The 22975-nt window shown below is 38.4% G+C and overlaps 1 protein-coding gene across 1 annotated transcript in view; it reads left to right on the top strand.

Annotated features, from left to right (window-relative positions):
• agap3 (ArfGAP with GTPase domain, ankyrin repeat and PH domain 3) overlaps positions 1-22975 on the top strand; it is a 168340-nt gene that overhangs the window by 38726 nt on the left and 106639 nt on the right. The window lies entirely within an intron of this gene.

Raw genomic sequence — 22975 nt, 5'->3', positions numbered from 1 at the left:
CTCACTTTATGCATACACATTAGTGCTACCACTCATAACAAAGGTATGTCCAGGTGTGTTTAGAGAGAGGACACAACTAAATACATTCAAACAAATCCATTAAGCTGTGCCCTTAGATTAATAATCAAGAATTATTTTCAAAGGCTTACAACTGTTTATTGCAAAAGGCAGCAAAGTAATAGCCCTCTGTGTGAAGAACTGGATTAATATTGCAATACTGTCTTAAAGATCATGTAGTCTTCTGTCACTGCCTGTGGTAAGAAATGGATCATACCTGTTTTGTCATATGGTTGTACGTTGCTGTATGTGGGCAGTGCTTATATGAGGGTTTAGATAGATGTCAGTGTTATTTTGGGAGGATGTAACTCAACAAGCAGCTGAAGACACTGTCCAGAGTTTTACATTTATCCTGCCCAGCTGATCTCTCTCTCTTTTTTTAAACTCTGTCATGCATAGTGAAACGTGAATACGTCATTACTTCATGCATTGAACACGCGCGAAAAGTTCCAAGCGCAGAAGACAATCTGATTGAGCGTATTTTCCTATGAACGGATTATCGGAAACCTACACCACCTCTTTCAATCTGATTGAATTCTCGATCGGATTGGGATGTTTCATTCCGATCAAAGTGTTTACATGAAGCATTTTAATTCTGATTAAGCTTGAATCCGATTATTAATGGAATATTAGGCTCCATGTAAACGCTCCTAGTATATATGCACAAACTCTGGATTTTAATTTCAACAAAGTATTACTTGTATTACTTGTCTGCTTCACTAACTTTGCCCCTTTTGCATCCTTTACAGCTGACCTCTGTGCAGTTACTCATTACCGTGTGATCTTCCTGGGTGTCAGCGTTAAATTTAGCAGAGTGCATGTGTAGCTGATAATGAATGTTTGATGGGAAAACTATGTAGGGCCTGAGAGGACTCTGGGTAATAAAATAGGCAGGTAACCCCAGCACCTGGTGACTGAATTAATTAGGCTTTTTATTTCCACATTTCCTGTCTTTAGCAAGGACAGGTGTGCCAGCACTCATGTAGAGGTGCTCGGGAACATTTTTGTATAGCCAGTCTGCAACCAAAATCACAAAAAAGACTTGATTTAGGAAAAGATTAATAATGCTTGAATTATTAAACACAAAGGCCATGGATATCACTGTTATAAGGTATTCTAAAGTGACATGTATTTCATATCTCCAGTGAGTTGGATTGAGCTGTCAGAGTGGAGTCAATTACATGTTAACAGTCTATAGCATGAATGACCTCTAAATTCTGAGCCAGTGTAGTGTTAACAAAAACCTGCAATCATTCTGCGTATTTATGTGCATGCTATTAGATGTAATGAATTCTCACCTCAAGATAACCACTACTTTGTCTTGCTGTTGGAGTGTAACAGCAGCCACCAGAATCATTTTTGCCCTCTCAATCTTAGCTTATTCAGTGTTGCCATCATTGGGTTGTGAGTCTTCCAGTAGCAGTGGTGCACACTGTCTGTTGGTTCTCCATAAAGTAGTGGCACTGTGGAGTTCAGCAGTGGGCTCAGCCTGCCTTGGGATATTGACCCAGCATTGCCTACCTCACACAATCAAAATCCATATTTTATGCATATCAACTGAAATCTCCACTGCTGTTAAAGAAGAAAACGTGAGAAATCACTCAATCTGCTGTTAAGACCAGACTTCATGTTGTTGCAGAAGATGAAGGCTGTTTTGGATAACTGAGAAAGTCAGTTTGCATCTATATTGTTGTGTTGTCATGTTTGTAGAATGTCAGTGACTTAGATATGTTACCTTGAACTTTATAACTTTGTTGGGTGAACATTTTTTCCCCTTGTTATTTATTTATTTGGCTTTCTATAGTGTGAGGACACTTGATTTTCCTTTGACAAAATTAAAAACAGTGAAGCATTTCCATCCAGACATGAGAATACAATATGCTTAAATTTGACCAAAGAACCAACAGTTTACTGACTAGATAATAAAGCTTGATTTGCAGAAAGTAAACATTTAGGTTAAATGTTTGTCCTCTTAATTTGACTTTAACGGACATGAACACGAAAAAAAAAAAAAAAAAAAATCTGTACAAATTACCAATTAGAACTTACTGTAATGAAAGTAGTACTACTTTCTAGTAGTAGTAATTACTTTCTATTGCATTGTCCTGACTGGTTTCAAGGAAACAATGAACATATAGTGCCATGTTCCTCAGCAACTCAAAATCACTCTCTCTGTCTCTATTTCAGCAACATGTCACTGTGCTAACCCTCCTCCAAAGTATTGCTGTTAGCTGGATGAATCAGTTCATCACTTCCTTCTGCCCATTCTGTTGTGATTGGTTCAAACTTCTAACCTCTTCAGTGTAACACAACTGGTTAGGATAGTTCACTGCATGATGGTGCAACCAATTCACTCGCTCATCTTAGGCATCTTAGGAAGATCTTTCACTCAGACAAAAGTGTGTAGCAGACAAAACACTCAGGTGACTGATTGTAAGAATGTTGACTGTGCAGACCTTATATGATTTCACTTTTCGTGTACATGTAACAATGCTATGCTTTGATACAGTTTTTCCTCACTTCACTGGTTCATTGTATTTGTTTTTAAATTCATGTTCCTTCAAGGAAGTTTCTGATTTTCCATTAAAATGACTGTACTTTCAGTACATTTCATCCAGAGTGTCAAAGATTTATATAGCATACTAATGGATGAATGCCTTGACTGTTTACTGATTACTGTTTAGAACAATCTCAAAACACCCTTATCCAAGAGGGTACATATCTTCACATCCAGGATACGGAACAATCATTGAATTGTCTAAAAAACATGCCGCACTTTAATTTGGCCATTTCTCTGAGGTTAACACCAGTAGTATTTTTTAGGACCCTTTCTTCCCCAGTAGCCTATTTGTAGTCTGTGTTCTTTTAATTTGAAAGGTAATCATGGGAAGTGAGCAATTCTCATTGACTTTGTTTATATTCATAATTTGACATAATTTTGAGAGAAAAAAATACATTATTGTATCTTTTATTATTAACTAGAAATGCACTGAAGAACACTGAAAGATTTTCTTAAGAATGAGTACAGAACATCTCATTGATATGCTTTGTCATATTGACTGGCAATGTGTGAATGGTCATGAATGTAAATAAATAAATAAATAAATAGTCAGACAATAGTCTGAAACATTCAGTGTTGAATTTTGGGAAGTCAGCTCCATTTGTTGGATGCAGTGTCTCACAGGCATGGCAAACCTTGTAATATGTTATTTCTTGAGCTGCTGCCTGAGCGCAGTGTCAGGCGGACATCTCAGAGACAGGTCTGACAGCAGCTCATGGCCCAGTTCATTGGTATTCATCAAGGTGAAAAAACCAATGGAAATCAATGTCACGGAGCTTGTCAAATGCCAGTCAGGAACAGGAACTGCCCTGAAGATTACCCTCTTCCTCCTCACTGAGACAGTACCCAGCCCCCAAGTTAGTCTTGGTCAATCAAACAGAGATTGAAAAGAAAGAAGTTCTGTCTACTTTTGATCCCTTTCAAGCTTTTAGTAACTCTATTGTCGCCGATTTTTGGATGATAGAGAAACCAGAATGGTGAGTTTAGCTTCAGCATTGTCACTGAGTCCCACAACATATACAGCCGTCTGAGATTTACTCTGGGCATACTTGAAAAGATGTTACAGGGTACCTTTGGCAACTATAATTCCTCAACTTACAAAGGCTCGTTAGCATCGCTGGACATTGAATCAGGTGAAGTGTGGGAGTATCGGAAAAAAAAAAAAAAAACATTTTAGTAATAATGACTGGCTGTTACAGTTTGTACATAGAACACACACACACACACACACATACATATACAAATCCTCCAAAGACACGTATTCCCAAACACAGTGTCAAATTGTCAAATGAGGACCGATGCATGGACGACGATGCACATCCTTCAGCTCAGTGTTTGCGGGATGGCACGATAGCACAGTGTGAGAGATGACACTGTGTGAATTCGGATATCACAACACTTGTAGAGTGCTTGTGTGTAGAGTGATGTTGCTGAGTGCTTGGGTTTAGATATGAAATCAGAGATTTTAAATTGCAAAGATTAAACAGTACACTGTAGATTTCTTTCATTGCTTCTAATTGAATTTCAGCATCTCTCATATTGAGTCATGGTCTTCACAATAATTTTTTCTCTCATATTATTTGTGTATAGTCCTCATAATCATAGTTTCTGTCATAATAAGGGTGATACTTTCATAAATTATAATAACTCCATTCACCAAAACACATTTCCCCATCATTTCCAATGACACATCCTAATGTTTTAATCCTTATCTTTCTTACTCATGGAGCTGATAGGCATCAAGGTTCGAAATGTTTGATTCGTCTACACTGACACAGGCTACTGTTTCTCTCTAGAATATGAAGGGACTTTTCTGGACTTCAGTGGAACTGCCGTCTTGTCGTTTTGTGCAGTGGTGACATGAAATGACATGACACATGTGCCTTTCCTGAATATATGGATTTTTCAGGGCTTTTTCTAAGATGAGGAACCTTGAAATGAATGAATGGAAAAAGTAAAGAAACAGCCCGCAGCAATTGTGAGGTTTTTGGGATCCATCTATATCTAAGACTGATACAGAAGATGGGTGTGTGGAAAATACGTTGGCCATGGTTTCTGTGGAAGCTGAAGCTTTGACAAAACTAACAGAGCAAATTGTGATGTTTTTATTAACTAATTTGGTTGGATCTTTAACTGGCACGCACAAGCACAAGCGCATACATGCACACACACACACACACACACACACACACACACACACACACACACACACACACACACACACACACTCACATTCTTATACTCTGGTTATGCATGCACCCAAAATAACATTTAGATGTCATGTAAATCATACATACCACACAAATGCACAGGTCTTTCCCTTTTAAATTTGTGCAGTCTCCTTTTGTAAATCACCTTTTGTGAGTTGTTTTCTATGTTTTATGTTTTTGGAGTACAGAAATCTCATTGGCCACCCCAAATGACTTTTATTAGTTTGATAACTAATCATTTCAGATCTATTTTTATATATTTTTTGGTGTAACTGGCCTAAATGAAGTTCAGTTGTTTTTATGCTGACTTTCCACTTGAAGACATATGAAAACTATGCTGAGGTACATGTTCTGTCCTCATCCTCTGGCCACCTCCCCAGCGTCCTTCACAGCTCTGTGGATTGCCAGAGAACCGTCCTTCAAAGAAATAAGTGACCCTGTCATGAGCTTCAGGTTTCTGTAGCTGCCTTTTGCTCTAAATACATGTGGTTTACAGATTTTCTGTAAGAATCCGCTTAGCAAGGTTGGATGTGAGGAACGATTATATTCTCTCTCTCTCTCTCTCTTTTTCTTCCTCTCCCCTCTTTCCTTTGTTCTCCTTTAGTCTTTCTATCTGCATGCATGCAAAGCATGCCCTGGAGCAGATTTGAGAGAGAGAGAGAGAGAGAGAGAGAGAGAGAGGTGTCTGGAATTTTGCTCTTCCTCTCTAGCTTTCTAACAGCCTCCCACAGATATGCTTAAACCTCTCATTTTCTCTGCAGTAGAAAAACTGTGACGTGTGCAAGTCAGCAGAGCAGCTGAATTTTAAAAAGCTCAACACCCACGCGAGACACCACTACTGTGAGCATAATTATTATGGACTTGCCTTGTTCTGTAGTCCTGTCCTTAAGTCTATGGTTCTGTCTCTCCTGCTGCAAAATGACTGCTCCTGACTCATCCATTCAATTTGAAAGGCCTTAATCATGTTTCCACTCTACCATATATATTTTATTTTCAATAAATATTTTTATTCGTTTGCTTCCCATAATACCAGTGAGTGAATGAACAATTCTGCTTTGTCATAATGTGTTTTGTACATTGAGTTAATGATGCACTAGAAAAAAGGGATGAAGAAAGAGACTCTTTTAAGCATAAAATCAGGTTATGAAATCAGCAAAGGAAAACAGTTTTTCCTGGTTTACATGCACCAAACTTAAGATTTTAACTTGCATGGGAAACGCTGCATAACAACTAAATCTTCAGGCTGAAAAGTGCATGTTTATGATAAAGGCCTTATGCAGTTATTATAAGGTTTCAAGTTTCCTCTTCTTCTCATTTCCAACTACTTTACAAACAACAACAACAGCTGTTTCTTGCTTCTTGAAAATGCTTGATTTCACTAATGCTTCATTGGACATCGAAAGTCTCCATTACCAAAAATTAAATCAACCAATAAAACCAAAACAAAATACCTAGTAAGTGCTTTAGGCAACCTACAAGTGCATCTGTGAGGGGTAGGAGGAGTCCAGTGTCACTCTGAAAGAGCGCAATGGTGAGTAATTTTTATATTGTTCAGATTTTTCTTGGATCAGGGATTTTTCTGCATGAAAGTGCAAGCCAACCTCTCAAACTGGTTGATCTGTGATCTGCTCTAGTTCAGCATCAGGGGCCACTGTTACAAAGGTGTTCCTGCCTTAAATGCAAGGTCTAGATTCCATGATAGACTGCACTGCTTCAGCAGTGCTCCATCCCTATGCATCATGGCATTAGCAAAAAAAAAAAAAAAGAGAAAGAAAGAAAGAAAGAAAGAAAGAAAGAAAGAAAATTGAGTGACTCTAAATGCCTAGGTAATTTATTAAGACCTCAGAAGTTTTGATGCACAGACCTGTCATCAGAGAAGCGAGACACTGGAGACACAAGAGACACTGTACTGTAGTTTGCATTTAGGAGTAGAGCATGAGTTTGGATATTAAATATGTGTGACTACACAAAATCCAGAGTGAACCTTACTTCTGTGGCAAACCAGTTTATGCTTTATGCAGCTCTCCTTCTTATTTTTGCCTTCTTTCCTCTCTTTCTCTGCCTAGTGTATTTTCTCCTTTTTCTTGTGTTTTTCATTAGAAGAGGATGAATCCTATGAAATAAAACTTACTGAACAGGAAGGAGACAAAATCTGTACAGGAATGCTCTGTGTTGGAATCGGACATTGCAATCACTGTGTTGTCTATCGTCTTTGCTGTAAACATGAGTTCTGAGAAGTGAGACACAATAAAAATGGAATGGTTTGTCAATGCAAAAGAGGCTTCTCAGAAGGATTATCAGTCTCCTCTGATAATGACCGTGCATTGGGCCTGACCACATTACACAAAAACTTTTGATATTCATAACAGAATCATTGTGTGAAGAATGGCTTTGCAGTCACAGAATAAATGGCAGGACAGGTGCTGTGTGATGCCAAAGAATGTGAAATTTATTTTCCCAAATGGCAGTTCTAAAAGTGCTGAGTGTCCAAACCAGGAAGTGACAAGTGAAACAAAACCATAACCAAAATAAATAAATAAAATAATTCAAAACAAAACAAATCAAAAACAAACAAACAAACAAAAAACTGTTTTCTCCAAAAGAAGAAAACAGTAATAATAATCGATGGAAAATAAAGTCTCAACTCAGTTATTAACAAATTGAATGTCACAAAATGACACCTTAATTCAGGTGCCTTGCTTTCTGGTGTCAGCAGGTGCTCTGAACAGTTCACCTGATATCTCACAACAACAACCCCCCGCTCAAGTGTCCTGAGGGTTTTTAAATAACTTTTAATTGACCAAACAATAATTCATCATGAAAATATACTGCCACCAATATTTTAACAATAATTTACAATTACAATACAATTTACAAAAATAATTTTACAGTTAATAGTGTATTACAATATGCAGTTAGAAGAATGTACATTAATACTTCGAAATGCCTAGTTCAATGATTATTCAACCAATTTTAAAATCTTCCACTCTTCCACACACTTTGACATTTCGCGGGTATGACATCACTCCCCAAAAACTACAATTACCCACACAACACTACAGTCGGGTCTTTTCCTCACATGACGACCAATGACTGCATCTACATTGTAAGTATCTGCGGCCACACACACACACACACACACACACACACACACACACACACACGCATATATATATGTGTATAGAGAGAGAGAGAGATAGATAGATAGATATGTGTATAACTGTTTATTAAACATTATTAAGCAATGATAAACAAGTTATATCACAGTTTTTATATATTGGATGCAGGCTCACTATTTAGCAAGATCAAGTTATTGCTCCACTTTTTATATATCTATTCTGTTAAATACCAGATCTTGCTAGTTACCTAGCTTACTTTATGTTCCCCCTTTATCAGTGAGCATGTTATACTGTCAGCTTCATCTCGTTTTATGACCATTTATTAATTAGTTACTAACATTTCTATCAAAAGGGAGCCTTATTGTTAAATGTAAAACACATCACCATTTACTAATGAGTTGCTGGATTTTCTCCAGAGTGATGATACTGCCTTTTATTTTGCAACAATGCAAAGGAGGGAGGTACATCATTCACGCAGACAATTACATTTATGGTACACAGGTAACATTAAACTATCACAAGAATTAACAACACAACACAAAGACTACATGATGAACAATACACATACACTTCTACTAGGCACAATGGGAAACATAAACTGAACAATAGAGATCTGGGGTTAAAGAACAGTCCATGATGTCCATAGTGGAGAGATTTTCCATGTTTTAAGTGTTACTGGTGTTACCTGCCTCTGCAAGGCCTGCAACGCTTCCATCTTTGAAGTCAGATCCCAACACGTTATCTTCATTTATGAGTCCTTCAGTTGTCTTTTGTTTGTTCTTGGCTACTTTTTTCGGCATATTCACTTGTAGTACACCTATACTTTAAAGTTGTGAACACTTTAGTAGAGATGGACTGGGATTGTTTAAATAGTATTAGTTCAGGATTAGCAACAGAAGCAGGAATAACCACGACTACTTAGCACACCGTCATAAACCGGAAGCCTGATATTTTAAATCTCTTGTTATATTGATCAAAACATTAATTAATTTAAAAATTTGAGAGATGAAGGAAGATAATTTGATAAAAACACTTTTTAGAATTAGAATTAGAATCTCTGTGATTGTACACAGACATTGTGAGCAGTGAGTAGTGAGATTTAAACCTTTGCATTTAATCCATCCTAATTTCTTATCTATGTAGGACATTTTCATCCTGGCAAAGTGAATCAGAATGTAGGTTTATTGCCAAGAAGGTTTACACCTAACGAGGAATTTTTCTTGGTGTGTTGGTGCACCATGCAAATACAACATACAAATACAAATACACAGACAGATACAAATACTATACAAGTACAACACTAAAGTACAGTGACTAGTAACAGTTGTGCAACACAAACAAAACAAAAGAAAACACAGTGTAGTAGTTTACTAGGATATGGGGAGAAATGATGAAGAGAGAGTGGTGAGTGATGGTTTCTCCACTGTGAAAAACTAAGAAAGGACATTGACATTGTGCTGATTATCTCCTTGCATCACAGTGTCTTAAGGGTGATGTAAAAATGGGACGAAGAGAGAAGAAAGATGTTGTTATCCCCAAGCAAGCACTCAGTCAGTCTGCAGGGGTCATGCCCCAAGTCACTAACAAAGATCCACCATTCTGCAACATATACCTCAGGCCAGTGCACAGGCAATTTAGCTTTTATTTGCAAGAGTGGAATATTGTAGAATATTTCGGCAAGAGAAAACAGAGCACCATCAAAAGGAAAATCCCTGAGCTCACAATTATAACAACACAACAAACAGCACAGTGAAGTTTTCCTGGGTGCTCTTACTGCATTACAGCTAAAATCTGTTAGAGGGAAAAAAAAAAAAGATGGAGGTCAGAAATAAGAGGGTTGATTGTCCTTGTTGCTAATTGGATGACCTGAGAGATAGTGGAAAACAGGCTATGAAATATGTGTCCTTAATGAGTTTCCTAATAAAACAGTCCCAATTAGACTTACAGAGCCCATTTCCCAGAGGGTTACCGGAGCATATTTGATCTTTCCAGGTAGTGAGAATTTATGTGGAGGAAATACGTTTCCCTTTTCTTACATAATGAAAAGAGTGGCATGAAGATGGGGCATCCTCAATATTTACTGTCAAGCTTTTGTTTGTGTATTTGTATTAATGTAAATGCACCACATGGCCAAAGAGTTTGATAATTGAAAGCCTTACAAAATTGTTCTTAAGTCTTTAATTATTCAGTGGTATTAATGTCTTTAGATTTCATTTGTACCCCATTGACTTTGTTAGTTATTTCAGTTGGCCATTGTAGGGAGTCAAAGGATTAATATTAGGTTAAATCTACATTTGTGTAAATGTGTTGGGAGGATGTTGGGGCTTCATTTCGGGGAAATACAAAAGCCATTTTCAAACTGAAGCCATTATACTGTTGAAAGGTTAATGCTCTTTTGAGACAGGGGTGTGATACAGGGTGCCTTTTTCTAAAAACAATATATTGAGACAACATCCGCCCAACTGGGTAGTTAGACTCACTTTATGTTGGTGTGGACTAAACTGAAGGGTTGCATGACTTCTCTCATAAATGAGTGGCTCATACTTTACATGATGCAGTTGTTAATTCCTTGAAGCTTGGTTTATAGTACTTGAAAACATATTTTTTTTCTCAGGATTCTATTTTCAACAAATTGAGGACACCCTTTCAAATTCTGCAGGTCTCTTGGAGACATATTTTCTCCATTCAAAATCCACTGCAACCTTACAGTAGGTTTAAAGGTAAAGATTTCAAGTATTTCAGGTACTAATTATTCTTTCCAGGCTACTGATAGATTTCAATGACAGGCTTTATGCAGAAACCACTGTCATGATATGTTCTTTTACACTGAGAACAGTTTACTTTATAAACATTTAACGTGAAATGCAGTCAGTTGGAAATCTGTCAGTGATTCTTTTTGGCTGCTTGGAGTACTTCTGTTGTTAGAAGCAATTTGAGTAAATAAACAACTCAGTGGAATGAAGGTAGTAGGAAGACAGTCCCTAACTCAGTACAGAGGAACATGACAGAAATAGGTAGTGGTGCGGTGGCCTTTTGAGTATATCTTTGTAATTTGGGGTAGTTGTTGTTGTTGTAGTTATTTTTAAGTATCAAATTATGTTTTTAAGCAGTGCCCCATAAGGGACTCAAACCAGTAACGCTCTAATGAATAGCCCACATCTAAAATGTGGATTCATACATACCCATTTACCTCCTGGCAGTCCGCTGAGGCCAAGGAAAACGGTAGTCATCAGCATTGCACAGATGGGTGTCAGCCTGGAAGAGCCAGTTCTTCACCCTGCATATATCTCACTTGCCCTCCAGAAGAACTGCCTCTACTCTGGGTATAGTTCGTGTGTGTGTGTGTGTGTGTGTGTGTGTGTGTGGTGTGTGTGTGTGTGTGTGTGTGTGTGCGCGTGCGCGTGTGTGTGTGTGTGTGTGTGTGTGTGTGTGCAAGAGGTTGACCATCCTGCTTGTGAAGTTTTGGTAGGGGTTGCAGAGGCCTTAGATCCCACCTCCTTATGAGCAATTAGACAGGGACAAAATGCCTTCCAATACAAGACACCTGATACCTATTTCCCTCCTCCTCCTCCATCTGTTTGAGGAGCTGATATACTTATCAGTGGGATGTGCCTCAGTGTCAAGGAATGTGGACCAAATCTCAATGGAAGAGTCTCTGAACAACAGCAGCTGGATAGTTTTGAGAAGGAATTGTAAAAGAAATAGCAGGATAAGCACAAAGTTAAATAATAAGAACAGCCCAAAGAGTAAGTTGAAGTCAGCCCGTAGACTATAACTCTATAATAATTCATTGGAATGAATCTGTTTTCTCTTGGAATGAGCCAAGACGCAGTCAAGGGCCATAATGCTTTAATTTGATCCCTTGTGGATGGCAAGGAGTCCTGAAGTGCCTTTGAATGAAGAACACCATCTGGTCAGTGAAGAAATGCTGACTGTGTCTAACCTCTGCTTTATAGACAGTGATAAAGGTGTTGCTTATTGATTGTGAATAATTGCAGTGGAATACCTTTGGGGACTCTATATTAAGAGAAGATGATAGTATGAAATGTTACTTATATAGAAGATATCTGTGTGGTATTACTGTGTACATAATGAAACAAACAGTGAATAAAAGGTCTGCATTCTGAAAGATGTCAAGTTTAGTTGTCATCTTTCACTAATAACTTCACTCTATTCTGGTTATGACAGTGTCGAGAAGAGACTGAGAATCCCCCTAATTACATCCAGTGAACTTCAGAGCGGGTGTGAAAGCTGCATCTGGGCTCATCTTAGACAGTATCCTTGCCAATGTTGGGCTGAGTCTGGAGGAGTTCCATCTACTGCAAGAGAATAACATTTCCTGTTTTTGTACAGTAACAAGGCTGCAATAGGGTGCTGATGTGAGGAATCTCACCTTTAATTCACTCGTAAGATTTGCAGTTGGTACAGTTAAGAATGCTCAGAGGAAGGTGATTTTCTGACACCGTGGCATACTTTATTTTGTTATCTCGTGAATTAACAAAAAATGGTTTAGTGAACATTGTTTACTGGAAGAATGATTTGTAATTAGGCTAATATTGCATTGGGCGGACGTATTCGTAACGATAGCTGTAGATATGTCCAGCATGCTAGTAATATGGGATCTGACCAGGACTGACAACACTGATGTTATCAGGAAGTCTGAGAGAGATGCACTGTCCTGTGTGTAGTCTCTCAGTTGAAATGCTATCTGCCAGGCTGTTTTCATCGCATCTTAACTGTAGAAATACTCAATCTGTCACCAGCTGAAGTGTAGTCACAGAGAAAAAGACCACTGAATTTAACTATTGACTGTCGTTGTGTGCAATCCCTCGTCGTAGCACTAGAGACCTAAAACTTTCCCCATTGATTTTCAGTAGGAAAGTAAGCATTAAAAAAAGGCAATTAATTAAAAAGAAAATTACAATTAATTAAAACAACAACAACAAAACAAACAAACAAACAAACAAACAAACAAAAAAAAGTGGACCGATCAAACAAACAGCACTTAAAATACATAATACTTAAAAATGAGAGCAAATATTCCTGCTAAAAGCTCTGTGCCTTTTGTAAAGAACCAGTGATTCTCAGCCACAGACAGCAACGCGCTGAATACGTGAGGCTGTTTACCTTGCATGTCACAAGCTGTGCTGACAGTCGTCAGGCTGTGTACATTCAGCAAGCACGTCAATAACTAAAAAACAAAACAAAACAACACAAAAAAAACAAATAGTATTGTTAAAACCGAAAAACATTGAGAGTTCCATTTCATTGGTTTAACAGTACATTACATCACCTTGGGTCACCACTTGTCTGATGCTACAGCATTTCTACAAAATACCAAACATGCATGTCACCCAATCATAACAACCGAAGCTAAACAATGTGTTGTGTCTTGTTTTTTTCTGCTGGGTCCAAGTGACCCCCGGTTACATTCTCAATAAGAAATTAAATTATGAAAAAATAGCAATTAAAATAAATAAATAAATAAATCAACAAAAAGATTAAAAAGAAAGAAAAAGAAAGAAAAATGAATGGACCGATTTATTAGCTGTATACAAGCATGCTACTAGGCATTAGGACAGACCTGTTACTGCTGGAATAGGATCAATATCGTGAAAAGTGCAGGAGTAGAAGTGCAATCTTCCTGCAAGTGATTTTGTTTCAGTTGACATTGTATTGATGGCAGATGTTAGGTCTTGGGGATCTTTTGTTTATCAGTTCATCTGTTTGCCTTTTCACTACCCATTAAGTAGTGTAATTGTTCTGACTACACTCATATTTTGAATGTAATTAATTTGCCAAAAAGGAGACAAAACACACAAGAATCAAATTTAAAGATGAATTTGACTGATAGCATTATTAGTAGTAGTAGTAGTAGTAGTAGTAGTAGTAGTAGTAGTATTTTGCTCATATTTTCTATGGATATCATGATAATATCGTTATTGTGAATTCTTTTGGCCACGATAATTGTGTAGTGAAAATCTGATATCGTGGCAGTCATACTTGTCTCACATGTGCCCAGTTTGAATACTCTGTGCTGAAACTGCTGCTAACTTTCTATCGTGATTTGGCTTAATAACATCTGGGTTTTACATTAGGGACAACAGAAGTAAATGAGTCATGGCTATGGATTTGAATGTAAATGAATATATGGAAATTTATTAAACACATGAAATAAAAATGATAATTTATCTTGTATAAAATAATTACCTAAATAATAAATAAAGTCACAATGACTCATTGTTATTCAGTCAATAGTCCCCTTTTAGATCAGTCCGTGGTCCAAATTAGTCAATGTCAATCCACTACAGTCTCTCTAGGTTCAGCCCAGTACAGTTCAGATCCTTTTAGTGTATGTTTCAGAAATGTTTAAACTGTGTGTGTCTACTACTTTAACTACTCAGATACTCACTGTTTGTGAAGTTGAAGATCTCATAAAACTTATCAACTGCATCCGCTATACAAGTTACAAACAAGCCCTGCAAGTGCAGAAACATCTCCATTGTCAAAGGTCAAGTCACAGATAGGATACCATCACATACATAGTTTGCATCAACAAGACTTTGCTGCCAAGGTGATGCTTCCAGTTTGGCATACTCCCAAGACTCACATGGCCTTTAACAGTGTATGAAATCCCCATCAATAAAGTAGAAAAGCTAGAAAGAGTGATCAGCGCACATCAGTGGTTTGGGCTTCCATGATACTAAACTCTTGTCGGACTGTATGGGAACGGCAAATTGGAATTACCGGTTGCAAGTCTTGTGGAAGAATTCAAATGCACAGAAAGCAAGGCTGGTCATGACCCTCACTGAATCTGAAGACACTGTTATTCGAACAGCGGCCCCCAATGTGGCAACGGGGAGGAAGTGACCCCATCAAAAGCCATTAGAGTGCTAAGCCTGCTCTTCGCTTCAGGGATGTGGTAGGCCAAGTCCAACATGGGATAGCCAGGCTCGGCCTCATCCCAAAAGCTCCTCAATGGCAAAAGCATTCTGCAGCTTGCTTGGGATTGGAAAATGGATGTGGGCTTGGCAAAAGCTTGTATTTCCCCCAGACATTGTGGCTACAACACTCCGGCCAGACATGGTCCTGTGGTCCACAGCAGCCAAGCTGGCATATGTTGTGGAATTGACAGCACCATGGGAAGATGGTGTTGAAGAGGCTTTTGAGAGGGAAAAGACCAAATACTCCGAACTGGCAACTGAAGCCACACAGAATGGCTGGAAGACCAAGATTTTCCCTATAGAGGTGGGATACAGGGGATTCTATGGCCAGTCTATCAAAGAAGATAGAGGAGAGGGGTCGCTCCTTCCAACAAGTGTTCAAATCCTTGTCAAATGCAGTGGGAAAAAAAGCAGCAATTGGTACGACAGACATCACCGTTGAGCCCTCTGGAGATTTTGTGGGCTTGTCAACAAAACATCAAAGAGGGAGGTGCCCATCTGACAACCCCGAGGACAGACCAACCTCCCCATTTCACCATTGCAATCCCACTGCCAACATCAAGAGTGCCAATTTACCACAGGGATTGAAACATCAAGTCCTATTAGCTCTACTTCCACACATGCCACAGAAGGAAACGTCCCATTGACTTGTCATAGTACCAGTCAACAGTGACAGAATATGAAGACATAAACACCACTTTGCACACAGTAGAGTGCTATACAGTAACCAGTTATCATTAGTAACATTCATTTTGTGATCACTCCCAATGTAAATATACTACTTAAAACTAGCATTAGCATTTAGCAGTGTAAAATCACTGTGACTTACCAACACAGGAAGTAAGCATTATACATACAAATATCTGAACCAACATATTACCACTTTAACAAATGGCAACATAAAACAATAGTGCTCCAGAAATCTGTTTCCTATATCATCTCTGCAACAGGCACAACCTTAAAACAGTAGCCGTAAGAGTTGTCTCATCACTGTGAGAACATGTTCCCAGCGAGGTCGAGGAAGAGCTCCACCCATTTCAATACGTTAGTATAGTCACAACCCACTTCCGCAGCAAGTTTTTAGTTCCCACAATACAACATCTTTTCCATTTTCTTCCAGTTGGATTTAGGTCACAAAAGACTTTAAACAGTTAACAGAAATACTTCAACACATCAAAGTTTATGGCCTGCTAGACTAGAACTCATAAGATATTCAGCTGATTTCTATTTTTTTTTTTTTTTTTTTTTTAGAGAAAACTTGAACAAAAATACTTCTGTTCATGTTTGGTCACTAAACGAATGGTGGAAACTAGATATAACGTTGCACTTGTCTTAACAGTCCATTATTGCCAAGTCAATCAGTGTTATTTTATCGTGGCAACTCTTGGACAACTACATTTACAGGCATATGGCACAGATTGTATAATATAAGAGGGTTCTATATTACATTTATGCCTCAGTAAAATAGAACTGTAGGTTTGCAAATAATAAGCAGTGATTTCAAACACCAAGACTAGGCCGGAGTGGTAATTCTTGCTAAAACAACTAGATGGCAGTCATTCCAACCACATGACCAACTGACTTTGCTACGCAAGGCAAAGATCCAGTTGGTGTGTGATTTATGGCAAGGCTGATCAGAGGACTTATTGTTGGCTTGCCTGACAGCTATAAAGAGAAAAAAAAAATGGGCCTAGAACATAGTTCAAGACAATAACGTATGATATAAACAAACTTATGATCATGTATCAGTGTTCATTTCATGACTCAATTATAAAATAACTAAAACTTTACAAAGAGTTGCACTCCCAAGTGAAAGTTGCAAATCACAATCAAATTTATTCTTAAGCAATATCTAGCATCAAGTTGACGTGTACAAAAAATAGTCTTTGTTGTAAGATTAACTTTTTTGCTTAAGGTGAGCAAAGAGCCAGTCATAAGGAGACTTTGAGGTATCTGGCATTCCTCTGTAGTCCACAAATGGCAAGGGAGAGAGCAAATGGAGGGGGGATAAAGAGAAAGGGTCCCTGTGGTACAAATGCCCCTTCATTACAGGGTTTTTTTTTTTTTTTTTTTTCCTGGGATCTTATTGTTGTTGGAGCCCTGGCAATGGTCATGGCAACAAATTCATCTCTTTACCCCAGTCCTGGTTGATCCTCTCTCTTCTTGTCCAGTGGCTTTAACAAGAAGAATTCCTGGGTTTGTAGGGACTGTGTCTGAGTCAAGCTTCCAGTAAGATCCATGCCTTGTTTTTCTTTTTGCTGGGGGAGTTTGGGGAGGGTTCAAACAGACATTCTCCTTCATGGCATGCAGTGAAAGAGAAAGGAATTTGCCTGCACCACCAGTTAGAGGATTGCTCATACCTGTTTCTTACCATAGGGAAAGAGCTCAACTCTTTTTAATCTGTTGCTACTTTTATTCTGCATTGCACAGACATATCGTAAGTTGAATACTTTTTCTTGCTCATTTGGAGTATTGCACCATGTTGAAAGAAAGCAGACCAACTCAGAAATATGACTGGAGTGTTTTTTCTTGAAACAGTGGTTTTTAAATTGCGATCAAACTTGTTTGAAGGGTTTCTTTTTGTTTTATTTTGTTTTCATTTCGTTTTGTTTTTTTAGTTGGAAGAGAGTATATTTGTAAAGTTGAGGCTTGTGGATGTTTGCACTTGTGGCCAGCCTATGCTGAGCTCCCTGGCTACAGATATGATTCCAAAGGGAACAGCAGAGCTGGCAGAGCAGCCTCAGGCTGGTGGAAAAGTGTATGGAGCCCTCCAGTGTTTGGAGCAGTGTCTGGAGCCTCCCTCACCCTGAATGGGGTATTCAGAGGAGGAGGAGGAGGAACAGAACCTTAGACTGGAGAAAAAAAGTAGAGTTCATTGGGGAGTGAGAGGAATTGAAAGAAAGCCTAAGACTAGGGAGGTGGTGGTCTGATGAGAAGCTTGGCAGGTGGCCTCCTCTGATCTGGACAGTGCTTAGGAGTTGAAGGGGGGAGGTGGAAAGAATGAGGATGGACCAGTTTCCCTCTCTGCCCTCAAATAGTTCTCTGCAGAAACCCTTTCTGGCAAATGTTGACTTGACAGCAGCAGAGACTGGAGCACAGAGCCAAGAACTTTGCACCAGTGTTGGTGAGAAAATAATACAAAACAAAGAGCCTCAGACACAACAGAAAACAGAGAGTTACCACTGGGAGAGAACCAGAAGATCCCAATTTGTGTTCATGTTAAATGCCACCAAATCTAGTTTACTCCCGCCCCCTAGTAAGACAGGCTGCTTGGATATCCATCAGTGGGGGAAAGCAAGGCCAGCTGTATTATGTCCTGCTGACAGCCTTAAGCCAGAGATGCCACCTTTTTTCCAACTGCTTCCACTGCAGCAGCAGGAGGTTGTAACCCAAAGGCCACGGCAGACAGGGGGCAAACCTCGCCCTGTCAGCTTAACCGTTCTGGAGTTAAAAGACTGCCGTGGCTCCCAGTGCAATTTATCCAGCCATAAGTCCAGTGATGATGCTGGCCTGCCACAAGGAAGCTTCTGCTGGAAGCTGTTTGGACGACCTGCACAAGAAAAGGATACAGCAGCCACTCTGAACAACAAACCCGATGGTCCCAAGAGGACTTTACACTCCCTTAGACGGAGCTTCAGCCTCAGGATCAGACGGAATCACAATCATTCAAAAGAGGGATTGACTGGTGAATGTGCCACCTCTAGAAAGGTTGAAGAGGACAAAGTATGCTCCACTCTGCCATTTTCCTACCTGACTGGTAGAGCTTTGTCCTTAACATATGAGCAGGATGAGGACAAGGGAGGTACTCGGTGCATACAGCACAAAACCAACGGAAAAGCCTCCGTTACGGAGATCCCTCTGCACCCAGCCAAACTCACAAAGCTCAACAAACATACCTCAGCTGATCCTAACTTCTGGCAGGTAATTGCCGGTCACTTTAAGAGAAAAGAGCAGCCATCTAGCAACAGACCTGAACTTTACACAGAGAAGCAGGCTGGTGCCAAAAGTGCCCTAGCCAAAAATAAAAAGCTGGAAATTATTATCACAGACACTCAAGAAGGTAAGATGTGTAATTTTAATGTATCCGTGTAGTGGCTCTGATGGTCCACAACCATCATCATAAAAGTGCTCTTGCTTCTGGTCAGAGTAATGCTGAAGATTACTGAGGCCAAGGAAATTTTTAAATTGCGGAGTTTAAGCATATTGTGTGTGTAGGTTTGACCTAGGTCAAGAGACAGTATACTTCAGAGGTGGAGAAAAACTAGTTGCTAAAAGTAATTGAACTTTATCTTAGAAATTGTGCACAAGTAAATAAAATAAAAAAAAAATCTTGTCTGTACATCTGACAATACTGTTTGTTATAGTAATTTTAAACAAAGGTGTTATAGTGAAGCATGGAATAATTGAAAAAAATGAGAGAAAGATGGGACTTCACAGCAACTCTTAGCATCTATAGTACTGCTACTGAAAGAGTGTTAAAAAAATAGTTTGAATCACTAAATTGTAAGTTCTAAAGCTGTCCTAAGAGCCACAGTGGTGATCCTAATATTGGAGAGACTTTCTGGGAATACAATTGGGAATTGTGAATTTAGAAAGACGCCCACTTCATCAAAGTACAAAGCACCATGTACAGGGACCACAAATATTGCCAAAGCTCTATGCTGATTAACACCTTTAAACCGAATGCTGTTGATTTTTAACATATATATATATATATATGTGTGTGTGTGTGTGTGTGTGTGTGTGTATATATATATATATATATATATACACACACACACACACACACACACACACACACACACACACACATATATATATATATATATATATATATATATATATATATATATATATATATATATATATATATATATATATATACGCAGCTTGGGTTTCATCCAGGTAGCAGATAAGGGTCTTTATGCATAGATTTAACTGAGCATATTGTTTGTTAATTGGGTAAATACATGTATGTGTGTTAAGTAAGAATGTTTTACTGCCTTGGCCCAGGAAGAAGAAAGTTACTGGGGTCTGATGTTTAGAGTTTGGAATATTGATATGCTGTGTAATGATGGGAAACAAAACATAGAATCAAAGAGCTGTAAGACAACTGTTCACATTCTCTTTATTATAATGTCTCTGCATGCAAACACAAACCAAGTTGTGTTTCCACGCAAAATTACTTTGACCAGTTAAGTCAATAAAATAACTGATGTTCCATTCACAGGTTAAATGCTGAGGTGAAACAAGTAAAAGGAGGTAAAAATGTATCTGTGACACTGAACAAAACACTCTGGGCTTAGCTGTATGCCTGTCCCTTGTATCGAGAATTACATAAAATTGTCTGTTTTGAATCAGCTAAAAGTTAATAAATTCATCTGCCTTTATCCATGGGAAACTGTCCATTTTGGTCATCTGCTTTTTTCATTGTTTCGGAGGAGACGGTTCTTGCTGAACCCTTCTACTCTTTCCACTATTTAAATGCGCTACAGGAATATAGGTGTGCCCATCAAAGTTAAGAGGTCTCTAACTCTTTTACTAAGCTGAACAGTGCCCGAAGTGGAGTCTCACCTGCCTGTTCCTGCCTGCCCGAATTGTTTGATGAGTAGGCTATGAAAGGCCCTTGTGTACTTTCCTCTGGCATTGATATGACGGCCTTAAAGGCAATGTGCTTGCCCTCACCTGCAACTGAACACAAAGCTTAGGTGGCAGACACAAAGCATGGTTTGTGGGTTTTCTGACTGCCGGGATTCTAAAAGAAAGGAAGGACAGGGATATATATATATATGCAGTTCCTGAATATATAAATGTAATTCTGAATGTATAAATGTAACTCTGAATATATAAAATTTAGTTTATACTCAAGCATATCACAAGACAGTCGTTTTTCTTTTTTAAATAAGTTCTCTTTTTTTTTTCTTGATAGGCTACTGAGTGAGCAACATTAGCATCGGTAAAAGTTTACAGTACAATCAAAGATAATCAAGAAAAAACGTTAAATAGTTTAAATTTGAATGAGGCAATAATTTGGACTTCGTTAAGGGGTCCTTATTCTCTTGGTATTAGGACCTTCTAAGTAGGGGAGCTAAATTTGACACGGAATTTGCGAAGGGATGGCCTAAAGAGGTAGAGAAATAGTAAATAATCTCATATCAAGCATTGGTTTCATAGAAACCTTTGCTGCAAAATGCGACAGGAGTGACAGAACACCGTGTGCTTATGGCTCTATGGCAAGTTCCGGCGGACACCAAACTATGGAGGAAGAAGTCTGCATGCTATTTTGCCGAGTCGGTTTGGAGACGTGCATCAGGTTGTCAACGGGAGCAGGAAAACGTTCGCCTGGTTTAAAGCCTCGGTGAAAGACTGTGCAGACCTCCTCTTCCGTAGTTTGATGTACACTTGAACTTGCCATTGAGCTTTAAGAATACGGATGGTTATATACATATTGTTTGATTGAATAACTTAACTTATTTTTTAATTGAATAACTTGGGCCAGGAGCATTGCACACAAACAACAGGTCATACTGGAGTGATTAAGATTAAACTTTTCAAGGACTTTCTGATTAATATCAAGCTTACTGATGTATTGCTGTGAAAATTTAAACCTGATGGTTATTAGATGGTGTAGCAGTAAATTTCAGTGCACCCCAGCGCTGGTGCCCCTACTGCACTGTCCACTGTCTACTGCACTGCTGCACATTGATTACTCCATGTCTGATTCACAATATTTACATGATACTGCACTGACACTACACTGGTACATAAAGCTGTACATCCCCCATGTGCAATACCGTTGTTCACACTTGCCACTTTAAATTTTAATTTTAAGCCTGCTTCACATGTATAGAGTGTATATTTCATACTCTATTTCATATTCTGTTATATTTAATGCGCACCCTCCTTGTACCTTAATTGTTCATTGCTCATACCTCTCTTTTCTTTTTTTTTCTTAGTTAGCTCCTTATTCTCCTACTCTTATTTTTTTAATCCCCTATTTTGCTCTTCTACTCCTTAGTGTCTTACTCTTTATTTATTTAAATCCCCTACTGTACTTTTATTCTTACGACTAGTGTGCTCTTATGGCTGAGTTGACCTGTTTCTCTCGTCTCACACATTTCATTGTACCGTTGACCCTGTGTTAACCTACATATGACAAATAAACTCTTAAACTTAAACTTAACCTGGAATTCTGAAGTCTACTGGAATTCTGAAGTCCACATGTCTAATATTGCTTTTATCCCCAGATTCTGACCATTGCTCATGTGTGATGAATTGTTGGATGGCAGTGAACTGGAATGGTCACATTGTTGGTTATGTAACTGGCAAACAATCATAATTATACATAAAGGAGTGGGGCTCTACACATGATCTTTCTGTTACCATCAGCAATATATATATATATATATATATATATATATATATATATATATATATATATTTATATATGTGTGTGTGTGTGTGTGTGTGTGTGTGTGTGTGTGTATATGTTTATTTATTTATTTATTTGGAAAGACAGTGCATACTTTGATGATCTTCAGGGACATTATACATACCTATGTTTTTTGTTTGTTTGTTTTTTGTTTTTGTTTTTTGTATTTTTTTTGTTGTTGTTTTTTCTCCCCACCAGTCACAATGTGGTGTTAGTCTTTTCTGTGCTTTTTGTACCGTATTATCATCATACTAACCTGGATCCTAGCAGTTCTGTGCAAAGGGAGAATATGCACTTTATCTTGGAAATCTGCTGGTATCTGCTGAATTTGAAACCATTGGTTGTATTTGATTATAATTTACCAATGGCGGGCCCTATGTCACATCTGCAGATCATGTTTATGTAACCCATCTTCTGTTCCTCTCACAGTCTGCACCATTGCACAAATGTTTTGAGCAAAATGTCTCTATATTCTAATGTGATCTAAATAGTAGTTGTTGGTGAGCAAATTTCAACAGATTTGTATGTAATAATACGCAATGATCATATCGCACTATTTTTAGACATCAGCGAGCACTGTTACCCAACACATGATTCTTTACTGGATGCCAATTATCATTTGCTTCAACACAAAAGAACCTCAATGTACAAAG

The sequence above is a fragment of the Chanos chanos genome, chromosome 3 (assembly GCF_902362185.1).
Source record: "Chanos chanos chromosome 3, fChaCha1.1, whole genome shotgun sequence".
NCBI lineage: Eukaryota > Metazoa > Chordata > Actinopteri > Gonorynchiformes > Chanidae > Chanos > Chanos chanos.
The sequence above is the reverse complement of the archived record's forward strand: the minus strand, read 5'-3'. Positions and strand labels throughout refer to the sequence as shown.